The 13795-nt window shown below is 36.2% G+C and overlaps 1 protein-coding gene across 8 annotated transcripts in view; it reads left to right on the top strand.

Moving 5' to 3' along the window:
• Window positions 1-13795, top strand: part of LOC124163250 (collagen alpha-2(IX) chain) — a 1172095-nt gene that overhangs the window by 814962 nt on the left and 343338 nt on the right. The window lies entirely within an intron of this gene.

Below are 13795 nucleotides of genomic sequence, written 5' to 3'. Positions count from 1 at the left end.
CATTTAAGTAAACTCTGATATTCATAGGTCAGTTATAGTGAATTATCAACTATTTGCAGATTTTATTGCAAAATTATCATTATGTTTTAAGGTTATTGTAAAAAAATGAAGAAATCGGAATAAGTAGTTGTACGAATTTATAAAATTACTTTTATTGCATGTATTTTATTCCAATTATCTCATGAAATTAATAAGTTTTTACGCTCTCTAAGAGTATTTGCGCCAGTGAAATATTTTCATGCATTCAGTAAAGCAATGCGTGAGTGCATAGGTTTAGTGATTCCTCCTTTTATTGCCCTTATGATCCTGTGTTTAATAATAAAAATAAATAAGGATAATTTTTCCATTTCTGATGATTTCTGCTTGGATATAGCTTTAATGGGGTTCGTTTTATAGTCAAATAAACGCAGGCTTCTATGACCCATTTGATATTTAAAATCAAATGCCTTGATTTTGGGCTCTTTCTTTTAATATTCTTCGCAATCAGTTCATTTGTAATGAGTATCATGGATTAACTTCGTTCTATATATCGTATTTATTTTTTTAAAGACGCGTTGCTAAATCACTAATGTCAACAGTTTCGTTCGCAAAACTATATTATATGCAACATGTCCGTTTCCCGTCTAAAATATAATTTGATGCGTGTGGTACAAAACAAAGAATATTCTATTGACCCAAAAAAGAAGGCTCATATTGAAACCTCCCTCCTTCGTATCAAAATATAAACAAAATATTTATCTTATATAAGTTAATTTTTGTAATGCCAAATATTTTATTGGAGCTTGTCATTACTAATTCCTCTTTTGCATTGCTACCAGAAACCCTAAGTTCATTATTGCGGCCTGTAAATTCAGGTACATTCTTTTTATTCTTCACCCTTGCAGGAGTGAAATTCTTATTGTTAGCCGAAGATAAAACACTAATATTCAGTTCATAATTTATTCACCGCATGAGCTGTGCGGAAATTTTGCTAGACATTTCAAAGTAGCAGCGTGGGTCTTTGGCATGAATATTTATTTCATGAAGTCTCAGTTAATTTGAAAAAAATTGTGTAGGAGCTGGATTACTCTCCTGTCAGGGCGGAGGTTATTGGGAAAATCGCCACCTACCTTCACGATCCCCGACTGTATTTATATTAATCGACTAAATTGAGATATTGCCTTTGCATTTTCCCGCTCAAGTTATATTTAAAGTATACAAATTGGTAATTGATAATAACCCATCAACATCATGAAACAAATTTGCATGAAGGAAAATCAGTAAATCTGCATCAAAACAACTATTTCGCCGAATTGCTTAATTGTATCCTTAGCTTTTTTTTTGATGTTGAATAGTAATTGATGAGTAAATTATATATGGTGCATTGGCTTTAAATCTTAGGAAATTGTAGCCTTTAAAGATAACAAACTTGCTAATATATGGAGGGACAGCATGCTGTTATGAGAGAACACTTCTTTCACTTTGAATACACCATAGTTGGGGTGGAGTATTTACCTTTTATATCGTAACATTTAATTTTACTTTTTCGGTGTTTATGGGTATGGGCAATACCAGCTGTACGCCTGCTGATTGTTGTGATGGTTTTTGTCATCACAAAGGAGTTAAATGCTTTCTCACGCCTCTGCTGCGCTTCACTTAACTTGTAGGATGATTTGGATGGAAGAGGCTAGAGCTCAGTCCGAAATATCCGTGAGCGTGTAGACTTTACAAATATAGGGAAGGGGTGCCAGTGCTGTTTCACGTTTAGAGGATTTTTGCTTGGGGTTGATTTAGGCTTCACCTGAGATTCCTGCGTCAGCATCCATGCGCTCTACCCACTAGACTATGACGATCACCTGAAAAGAATTAGCAACTGAATGACAGTGAGTATAGTCCAATAAAAATGGTGCATTTGCATTTTTTAATATCTTATATGTGTTTCTCATTAGAACCTTCTTGAACGTTAGTTTCCGTTTGTTGGTTGGTTGGTTCCACCCTCCTAACCAGGAAATTTATTATTGGAAGGTAATTTAATATGATTTTCAGCCCATACTTTTCTCCAATTCGTTTTCATAGAATGCAAAATTAGTGGTGATGCTGGTGGGGTTTAATTTTTACACTTCGCACCGGAAGTTGCGAAAATGGCGCCATCTTTAAAGATAACAAGAACATCTTTTAGCAAGAACCTGTTTTCATGCGAATCATCTGGTTGAAGATGTCGTTGAATATGTCTTTGGGGTCACTATAAGCATTCATAAACTATAGAATAAATTTTAACAGCATTAGTGATGTAGAGGAAGAGAGCAAGGATACTCATAACTTGTTTTTTTTTTTGTTTTGGTGAAATATTTGCGTACTGTTTTCCTAGTCTTGGATGGGAACTTCTTTGTCTCTTCCTCACATAATCTATTCGGTCGATTATCATCTTGCAAACCAGAATATCAACGTGTCCGTAGTGCATTGTTTAACATCACGCACAACTCAAGCATAACCGTTAAATACGCATTTCGAGCTTTATTAGCTCACAGATTAACAGCAATTTACTGAATATTCAATCGTAGAGAGATAGCTTAGTGTTTCGCTCGGTAGTCTCAAACACTCACTTCACGGTGGCCTCTGAAGTATTTCAAATTGTATTTATAAATGAATAAATAGGACTGTTTACTCTATCCTACATCATCATTTCCTAGACATATTATTTGAGAAAAATATTACCAGTTGACCTGATGTATTCAGATTATGAGATGTATTTTAATATCCTTGTCAACAATTTAATTTACTTCAAATTTGAAAATTTTATCTCGCTATTTTCGCGCATTTTACCTTTATAAATTTGAGACAAAGGAAATTGTTGCTTAGAGTTGGTGTAATTAGGACTGTGTGTACTACTTTCCTAATCTTGAGTGGGAGCTGCTTTGTTTGCAATGTGGACATTTCTCATCGTCTGAACTGGAAGCACCACGTGTCCATGATTGTTTATCTTCAGCTATCCTCCTCGAGGCAAGAGTCACACTTCACGCTTAAAACGCATTCTGCCTCTTCCAGTTGATCTGGTCTCCAAGCGATTGTGTCGGTCACCCCGGCGGCTTTTTTTTTTATTTTATTTCGGGCTCGTCCGACACGCTTTGCTATTGCCTTGTCCTTCTTGTCGCCCTCCTGCCTAAAACATGGTCGCGTCACGCTTGCGTCTCCAAGCGATTAGAGACGTCGTGACAGACAACACTAGTGGCGCCCGCGAGAGATATCTTTCTCTCTCTCCCATAGCCACTGGAGCATTTCCTCCTGTTTAGCTGTCCCCGGATGGGCACCCAGAGAGCACTCATTCTATATGGAGGCCAGTGCATAAGTTGGAAACTGGGGAAACAAAAACAGAACTCTCCCGGAAAGATAAGTAAATTTGAGGCCTCAGGAAAACAAATTTGATGCGTCGTAGATTTATTTGATATTCAGAAAATTAGCCAATTAATTTGAGCACAGTTGGTTAAATGTAAACTGTTATGAACTTTCTCGGCGTACTATGTCAATATATCCCGTTCGACTTTGCCACTGACGGATAAAACCCGATGGAAAACCCGTAGACAATTTCTTGGAGCAATGTGCTTCTCTCTTTTGACAGGAATTTCTCTATTTAGCAATCGTTGGGTGAGAGATAATAACCACTTTAAGTTAAAGACAATTAAACTTACATATTTAGCCGTTCCAGAAATAACGAATCAATTAAATCAACAGAACTATTAACTAAATGACCTGAAAGGCTGAATTATAGACACTTATTGATTTGGTATTTAAATATTTACCAAATAAAACTTTGGTATTAATTAGCGCTTCTACTTAATTTGGTCTCCGCAATAATTTTGGAACAGGTTGTGAAAATTAAATGTCTTTTTCAAGTTTCAGCCAACAGTGAATAAATGTTGGAATTAATATCATAGCGCGTCAGGTATGTGAATATTATGCTATAGTTGGCTAAAACTGCGTGGATTGGATTTATTCGCATGGAATATTAAAGCCGCAATTAAAACATTGACCTGTTTTGAACTAAAATAACATTTTCAAAACACAGGTAATTTTATTAAACTGTTTTTCATTTATAATACGTTTCTCTCAATTAATGAAAAACATGGAAGCCAAATCGAGATTCTTGTTATGATGGGGTAGCTTGAATGAATTGCGTTTTCATATCTATCTTTGCACACATGCTGTACTGAAGTCAGAATGATAGACAGACGTTAAGGAATTTTGACATTGCTTACAAATTATGGCAGATAAAACAAAAATGCACATTGAAATGTGATAACTAATCAGATTTCATTAATTAAAAGCAGTTTTGGGAAATAATGGCATATAATTTTGAACCGCATTGAAAGGGCTGATAAACGCTGAAAATTTCATTGCATTTAGTAAATTAAAGGCATTTTTTAAATTTTAATTGAATTTCTTCATTAATTAACCAAAATTTGCCTTTTAACAAGACTAGTAAATATTGTTAATTTAACTAAAATTTGTTTCAAATTTAATTCAAACTCATTACCTTCTACGGAGGAAAAATTACTAATATATTTTTCATAAATTAATGATATAATTGAGCCGAGCAGAATGGTAATAGGTGATTGCAACATGGATTTTATCATGAAAAAATTTATAACGTTTAGAATACATACTACACGTTGGAATCAAGTGTTTATTTGGGATCACGTTGTTTCGAGAGAGCCTCCATAAATCATGTTTTTGCCTCGTGCGGTAGTGGAGGTTGGGAAGGAGGACTGTAAAGTGCTCCGCGATTGTTATCCACGAGGGTGAGGCGTTCATTTATCCCGGCCGTTATAGCGCTGTCGGGTTACGTTTCCTGTCTCCGGTGATAATGTAATTTTTACACCGCTGGCACACGCCCTTGGAAGAGATTATTATTGCCCGTCGCCGAGGGCGGTGCGTGGCGGAATGTGATCTCTTGTCACCTCGCGGGCATTTGTCCGTATTAGGCTTAAGGTAAGGGCTCCGCGACTTGATTGAGAAATATCCACAGCCTGTGAACTCGTAATAAAAAAGACATTATGCATCGTCACGACATGAGTTGAAAACTTGCCTGGTCTTCTTTTTTCCGCACGATTTTTCATGCATCATGATATGACTCTCGTAAACCTTTCCGTATTTTGTTTTTCCTCCCTAACTAACGGTTATCATTATTATTTTTTAAATTTAATAATATTTTTTTTTATACATTTATTATTTTATATATATATTTTTAATTATATATTATTGTATCTTGATATGTGACTAAAATAATTCAAATGAGAGTAATAATAATACTGGAGGATTAATTGTTTCGGCATAAAAATAACCATGTGCGCAAGAAGGTGTGATCCTGAGTATATTCGTTATACGAACGCTGTTTCATATTTTATGGCTATTTCAGTGTGGTAAGTAAAAATATGTAGTAGCGATAATTGTTTACAGCATTAATAAATTAATTTCGAATTTAATAAATTATATTCAAATTCTCATTATTATTTACTTAATAAATTCCAGCCTTGCTATTTTTTTTATTTTAGAAAGTTTAACCATTCTTATTCCAGGCTAGCCTTTTGTAAAATAAACTTCATAAATCATAACTTAAAATAGCATTGGCGCGTGAGATATGATATCAATGTTTACTTTCCAAAATCTTGGCATTTATGGTGCTTGGTATTCGGATTGCGTATGTGTTTTATTTACATTTTTATTACTAATTTTTGAATTTCAAACGAACGACTTCATCCTTTGAGATGCTACGTGCAGTATCTATTAGTTCCTTTTCGATACATTTAGAAATGTGCTTTCAAGAATTTTTCGTTTATTGGATATTGGTCCATCACTCTGAATGCAAGTTTTTATTTCCGCAACACTATCAAGATCATTTGATACGATTAAAAGTTATTTATTAATTTAAGTATAGTGAAACAATATATATGTTTTTCAAATAGTATTGTCAAGTACTCGTCTGATTCTAGTACTTGTATTTAATGTAGTTACATATGTAATTATGAAGCTGAAATTTTATGTTAAAATTTCTTGGAGTCATAATCAAACTTGTGTATAATTTTTATAACATATTTCTTCTAATCATTTAGTGGTGTGTTACTACTAGAATTCATCTATAAATAATGACCTCCAAAGCCTTTAGTTAACTTCTCATTATTGGACCAGAATGCGCTATGTTATGGAACTCAAATAGTTTAGAGATTTGTATTAAATTCTTTGATTTAATCCTTTTATTTATCAAAGGTTTGTAATTTTCCGACGCTACTCATGATCAATAGAGATATGGTCGGTTTTAGTTAATATTTTAAGATGAATTTTTAGATATATAGATGAAGTTGAGAGAAAATGATTCCATTGCTTGGTTTACTTTAAAGATTTGTTTACTTTCCTTTTTGTGACTGCGATTAATTGGCGTATGTAAGAAGTAATTTTTGACATTAATAGGAGTTACATTTCGCAATATAAATTTTCTAGATTGAAATAAATTGCACCGACTAAGTTTCGTGGGAGCGATGGAAGTACATACCTCGTTGAACAAATAAACGTAATGACTTCAGAAACCCTTTTAAACTACCTGCTATCCTTTGCTGGCCATATCTCATTTTGGTCTCATAGGACCAAGTTAATCAAGAGAAATTGGCTCGTAAACTTTTCATGAGCCCTGTGAAAACAAAAAGAAAACTGTGTTTTAAATTGTTTTGGAAGCATTTTGCGTGTACAAGGCAATACTTCCTCGTGAAAACATGACTCACCTATTTAGTCCTTTGAGCTGAGCATGCTCGGAGGTAATTAAATGCAGACTGGAAGTAAGGATATATCACTCGATTTCATTCGTGACGTCATAAACCCGAAGCGATATCTCTTAATGTAACGCTGACAACCCTTGTCATACTTATGGTATAATTAGGATAAATCTCAATATTGAATTTAGGCTCTTTTTTTTGTTTGGCTTGAACATTAATGTAATTTATGATGGCATATGTTATTTAATGACATTAAATGTGAAAATTTATGGCGTAATAATTATCGACGATTTAATTTAATTGAATATTTTTTGTCTGATAAAATTATAACAGCGCATGTTACGCTTGGGCTACCTTTCTGTCGAATTACCTTTTAAGCCGCCTATAAAGCGCCTGGCTTTTGGAATATATCTGCCTATTTATTAATTATAAATTCTTTCCACACCTAAGAATAAAAAAACAATAGAAACAAAGAAACCTCACCCCTTTCATGGGGAAAAAATTATTGTAAAATATTTTGGACTTGTTACTTATGGTTACTATGTTACTTGACTTATGTTTGTGCGAAAAATGCATTGCGAAAAAAACGTTATGGGTTTTGTGGCACTGCTATTAACGCTGATATCTAATCTATATAATATCATCTAACGAGATACGAGGAAGAGAGTACCTGAGACTGGAGTTAATTGAGGCATCAACTGATTATCTGAGCTTTTACAACACAAGAAACATTAAAAGATCTTTCGATGAAAAATGTCTCTATTGTCTGGTATATCTTAAATATGAGTTTTAAAACTATATTCGATCCAAATTGATTTTGTAGACAATTTTCAAACACTATCCCATGAGAATCGCCGTAATCGATGATTCCGTAAATGTTATATTTACTGCTAAGGTAATCCTCAGTGGAATTAAGGTAGCTTAATATTTTTATTGGCAGCACAAATTGTTAGTTTATGCTGAGGTCAATGATGGACTTCTCCACTAAATGGGACTGCCCCTGTTAATAAATCTCTAGGCTAGTTGTTTATGATAAAGGGGTGGAGCTAATCTTGAACGTATGACATTCATGCTCCGGTGTTTTAAATCGGAGTGATCTTAGACCTCATTCTTCCTAATCGAACTTCGAGTCAAAAAGTGTGTGAAGAATTATCCGAGGTCATTGTGATAAAAGCTTTTTGGGTTATTTCACCTCGCCAGTTTTTAGATGACACCACGTTCCCTTTCCTACGCTGCTCGCTTTTTCAAGAGAATCTCGAGAAAAGAATCTGGAGGCGAATGGAGAAGATTGATCTTTTGTAAGAGACCAGCATCGATTTGGAGGCGTTGGAGCCACCTGAACACTGACGTGGCGAAGAAGCCAAAAGAGTTTTTAATACCATGACGACCACCTGAAATAGTTATAACAAAGGATCACCTGACGTATTCTCTACAATAGAGTAGTTTACCCGGTAAAAAAAATTTTAAGATGTATATTATGGTATCGTATCCGTAGTAAAAGTATCCCTTGTGCGATTATTGCAATAAATAAGTTCTACCAGCGAAATTAATCCAAATGGAATCCATCCAAGCACGTCACTCCAAACCCTGTCTCCAATTAATCCTAGGAGGCATATTTTTCACGCTCATCAGCTGAAGTACCTTAGCAACCCTTACTTTCCTTTTTAAACTCTTTTTCATGCCATTTGGAATGAGTCGCCTGGGTTTCAAGATGAATTACCTTCCTCGCTCTAGAGAAGCGAGCACTAATTGTATGCGCTCACCCAAGTGTTGGCAGTCAAATGCTACTCGTTCTCCCATTTGACTTAATCTCTCCTGTGATCTAGAGAGTATCGTGCTCCTTTGGCGGCCCTTTTCACTTGATTTGTGCGCAACGCCGGTGACAGCGCTTTTCCATCCAAAGCTCCGCGGTTTCTCGTTTTAAAGCACTCAAAATGTCATTTAGTGGCGGAGAGATTGCTCGTAGGTACCAATACGCGTGACGTGCGGCTTTAAAGGTTTATTTGCGAGGAGTCCCACGAGCATATTTTATAGCAAAGGGCTTTTACTTTGAGGGAAACGTCACCGCTTCATGCGCGTACTTCAAACCTTTAGACCTCCGCTGAATATTACATTTTATATCCGTCATTAGTTTAACTCGAAGCAAGGACATGATCAATCGATCTTGAAATGTGAAGTGACATAGTCGGCGTGGATATGTGAGGCAAAGTTGACGTTTAATTACTGCTGAGAAAAACATTGCATGATTTTTGTGCTGAAGGAAGTCGTCCAGCATATTCGCTCTGAAAAGTCTTTGATTGTATGGCATTATATATTATGATAGATATTATAGATTAGTAGTCCTGTTCATTAGACTTCTTACTCATTAGACGTGAGTATTTTAATGACAGTTATAATTGAGGCTCGAGGATATGCATTAAATCACTTCGAATAAATGTTATTTATTCATGCGGGAAAATATTTTTGCCGATGCAAAATATCGTTATTTAATATCAGCAGGCAAATTATTTCGAAAATCTTTTCCAATGGGTCCATAAAAACATGGATATAATTATTTATGGGCTTCAACTCCCAGAACCTTTTTGAAGAAGTATTCTTGCGTGAATGTTTTTCAAATGAGGAAGTGTTATGTTATCTTTGGTAGAAGAGGATATTCATTTATAATGGTGGAATGAAGATTTAATATTCTTAATTATTAAGCAACTATCGTTACGAAAATATTTTATTTGATGCTAAATCTCTTTATGATAGAGGACAGATATGGGATTAATGAGAAAATAGCTGAAATACAGGCATGGCGCATTTCTACCTGTTGCTTCTGGCATTGTTCTCATTTCCAACCAATTCCTACGAATATCCAACCGTGGTCCCAGCCACGATGATGGTACCCTCCACTCAGCTGATGATCAAATAAAGTCTCAACGGCTCTGGACACTTTTTCACGTTAGAGATCAATGAATCGATTTTGAGGAAGGACCATTGTGGAGCATAAGAATGAATGATGGCAGTATTGGAACTGGAGCAGATGTTTCGTTTTTAATATCGAACTTCTTTCGCCAGATGTCGCGTGAGCAGGGGGAAAAAATGTTGTGGACGTGGGAAAAATATAACTCTCCCTCTCTCTTGTCGAAACAAGTTTTCGTAAAGAACGTGACTTTTCAGACTATCGGCTATTTTTCCCCTCAGATTGGGTAAAGTTTCCTTTTACAGTTCCCCTCTTGTTTCCTTCTCTGTAACTCACTGTTTTTTCGCAGCCAACATCTCATTGCTACTTGATGCTCCCCGCAACAGTTTCACATCTTCGAAAATTTTCTAAGAATATCGGGAGGATAGGTCGATACATATACGTTGGTACAAAAAGCGATTTTTTCAACCTAGCTGATTTCTAATTCTACAAATGTTTAAATGACTTCTTCCTCTTCTTCTTAAACCCTTCTTATTAGATTACAACTTCATGGAATAATATCATCATTTAAGTTAAGATAACTATGATTATGACACTTTAATACACATCGGCACATATACTTGGTGCATCAATGAGAACTTTTTCGCTTTCTTTGTGATTAGCAAAACCTTATAGTCTCTAGTTTTAAAATTTGGAAGCACTAAAGACTCTTTTCATTGTCATTATCTTCTTAACTAATCGCGTAGCTGTTAGATATCATAACATTTTGTAGAAGCTCTATATTCTGTATTAAAGTCATCATCCTTAGCTTAGGTCTAATCGATTTCGATTAATTGTAATGGTTACTTCACTTGAAGCGTTTTAAAATATAAACTCCAACTAGTACAATAAAATTAAAAACATATAAGTTTCATAAGTACATTTATACTGTTTTATTTTCGGTTTCACTTCATTTCAGATCTATGCGTGAAATTATTATTTCCATATGTTCTGTTTTGCCTCAAGTAAACAAATACATGTTGGGTATCCCGAGCATTGCCAATTGATAGCTTTGAAATAAAATCATCGCAAAATATGTATATTGATTTTTGGGCTCCAAGCGCCCAGCGGTTTTTAAAGGGAAAAAATTAACGTAAAGGACATGTGAGTCTGAAAGCGGTCAGCTCAGGAATTACTTGAACACATCCGTCTTCTAAACTCTTATATTCGTAATGCTCTCATACAACGGGGAATCTCAAAACTGTACTCCCTTAATCTGCGGAAATTAATCATATCGCAGCATCATAGCATAGTATATAACAGCAGCGTAAAAGACTATACGAATTCTTCCCCATGTTCTCCGAAGTATGCTTCGCCCACGTCTTGCCTGAAATGAGTGAAATTTACCCTCGTGGGAACATCTGTGGAAACAGCCGACGTATTGACAATTGAAATTGTCTATGGTCACAATCGTTCCGATGGTTTAGTGGGTAAAGCATCATGCCTTGAACATTACAAAAGAGGATCCTCAAGTCGGCTTCTAAATGTGTTGTCACCCGCCTCGCATTTAAATGGTTTACAAAAGTCGCCGCTCGTGTCGCCGATCCGAGTTTCACGGGGAAATAAGGTATTAACGGAAATGTATATACGTTTTGACGTGATCTATAAAAGTCGTTACTTTTCAATGCTATTTATTGCAATAAAATACATTTTACTGCAGTATATTAGAAAAAGTGGATCGCATTGGACATATCACTGCGCCGCGGATATTTTTGAAAAACGATTAAAATTCCACTGATTTATCAACAGAAATCAGCTTTCTACGGGATGGAGTTGGCTCTCCTCGAAGCAGTCCCCTTTGGGTAAAGCATCATGCAACGAACTAACAAAAAAAAAATTGGAAGACGGACGTCCTCAAGTAGTTACTGAGATAACCGCTTTCAGACGCCAGTGAGCTTTGCGTTAATTGTTTCCGCCACTGTACAATCATTGCCATGACTCTCATGTTCACGCCCTTTTTACTAAGCCTACTGAATAAAATAATAGTCTTTCTCATTTCTCTTGAAAGTTAAGTCCAGGCTTTAAAAGGAATGTCGAAGGGAAGAGCCAGAAGTCAAAAAAATCCCCGCACTTGTAGTCTCCTCGACGTCTCCGGGCCTTAATATGTAATCTTCTCGTCTCCCAGTCAAAACACGATACCCCTCCACCCACCCCCTCTCCTCCCTTCTTCCCCTCCCACTTCGCATTCCGACCCCTTCCTCTTCCCGTCAATCTCATCTGACCACCCCTACTTCCTTCTCTCCCCATCCCATTCGCAAGAAATGCCATTCCCGAAGACAAACAGGAATGCCGGCTTCATCAACATGGCAGGAAATCCTCTCTCTCTCTCTCTTTCTTTCCCATTTTTTCGGTTTTTGAGGCGTTTCAGAATTATCATAGCGCGTTTTCCAAAAAACGTTTACCCGTAAAATTGCTATAATGCTGGATCGTTTCATTTCTTCTATTCTCAAAACTTATTCCTTCAGTTCCCTGATGTTTTTCGTGTTTTTCTTTCCCTGCCCATAATAATTTTCATTTCGCCTTCCACAGTGGACCTCTGCATAAATTTTTCTCTCCTTCATATATCTCACGTAAATGCTGTATCACACGATTTGGCCAATCCAACGAGCTCTCCCCTGGCATATGGTAAAAAATTTGTTATTCTTATCCCGTTCTTCGATACATTTAAATCTATGTTTTTCCTTGTTGAAGTATTGTATCGATCCTATAATTTCACAGACTATAGTGATTTTTTTCTGGAAAGGATACGCTTATTTGCGTATGCATGACATTTTATTTGACGAATGGTTGAGGCTTTTTTGCCTGTACTCCAGCAGCTCGTCTCATATTTGCAAAAGGTGACGGGATCCGGTTGGTGTGGTGGGTAGAGTATTGGGTTCCCACTCAGTGAGCTCGGGTTCAAATCTCGGCGGTGGCAGAGAATTTTCAGTGACTGCCCGATCCCTACCTCAGTGTTATGTGGAGGAAATTTAAAGGCATCACTCCGTCCGTCGGATGGGACGTTAAGCCGTGGTTCCCTTGACACCTTCCGTTAAAATCAGGCTAATACTGACCCCAGGTTTCTCTCCATCCTTCCTTTCATACCTTTTCCTCATGGCGCAAATGACCTCAGCTGGCGATCACCTCCTCCAATTACCAAATATCAATACCAAAGTATCTTTCCCAATAACAGTAGGGCTTCTGGCTTCATCACTGTGGCTAGGAAATTATCTCTCCGGCATTTTCGGTTGTAGAGGTTTTCCAGAGTGAACTTCTCCCATTTTTCATTCTTTTAAATCTATTAATTCTATATGAAAAATTTTATTTGGTCATTCCATTGATCCGTTAGTTACAAGTTTCCTTACATGTTAGGTGAATTATTTAATGAATTATTATTTTTTGCCTTGTTATCCGTATGGTATGAACTCTTCTACCGTATCCTTGATTTATGCACGTGTTTCTTTATTATCAACTTCATTTCCAACCTTCCAAAAGCACGGTTTTTTGAACTAACTCAAACTCTAGGTTTAACGAGTATTAAATAAGCTGGCTGGCTAGAGTTGTCCTCTGAAAAAGTCGCGGTGAATTGTTTTTCTTTTCATGAAATAATTGAATGCTAATCACCATTGATTAATGTGATCATTATAACTGAATAGATTTTTAGTATTTGAGCAACCGTTATGACCTGAGTTGAAGGCCTCTTTCTTAGATTTCCCTAATGAGAAGTTTACGACTTCCCATCAATCAATATGTCACTACTGACAGCAATTTGCTACTGAATGAAACTGATTGATAAATGAATATTTTAATGAAGTGCATAAATCTAGCAAAAAACACGTTGACGAGTAGCTCGAATTAAAATTTGAATATTAAGTATCGAGGAATGCCCAACTCGCAGTTCGGAATGTCCCAGGGAAAGGAATTGGCCCCGAAACCTGAACGTGTAGAATTCCCACCCCATACGAGTAGTTTGGGATAAGCTTTACCCATCTATCCAAATCACTGTTAGATATACCTAATTGCTGAGTGAGTAAAGATCAGCATGGTTGTTGAAAGCAAAACAGTTTCCGCGTTCCACAAAAATTGACCGATGATCATCAAAATGGAAAGAGGTTTGTTAGAGGTTTTCATG

This window comes from Ischnura elegans, chromosome 8 (genome assembly GCF_921293095.1).
Source record: "Ischnura elegans chromosome 8, ioIscEleg1.1, whole genome shotgun sequence".
Classification (NCBI taxonomy): domain Eukaryota; kingdom Metazoa; phylum Arthropoda; class Insecta; order Odonata; family Coenagrionidae; genus Ischnura; species Ischnura elegans.
Note: the sequence above shows the minus strand (reverse complement) of the source record. Positions and strands in the feature narration are given on the sequence as shown.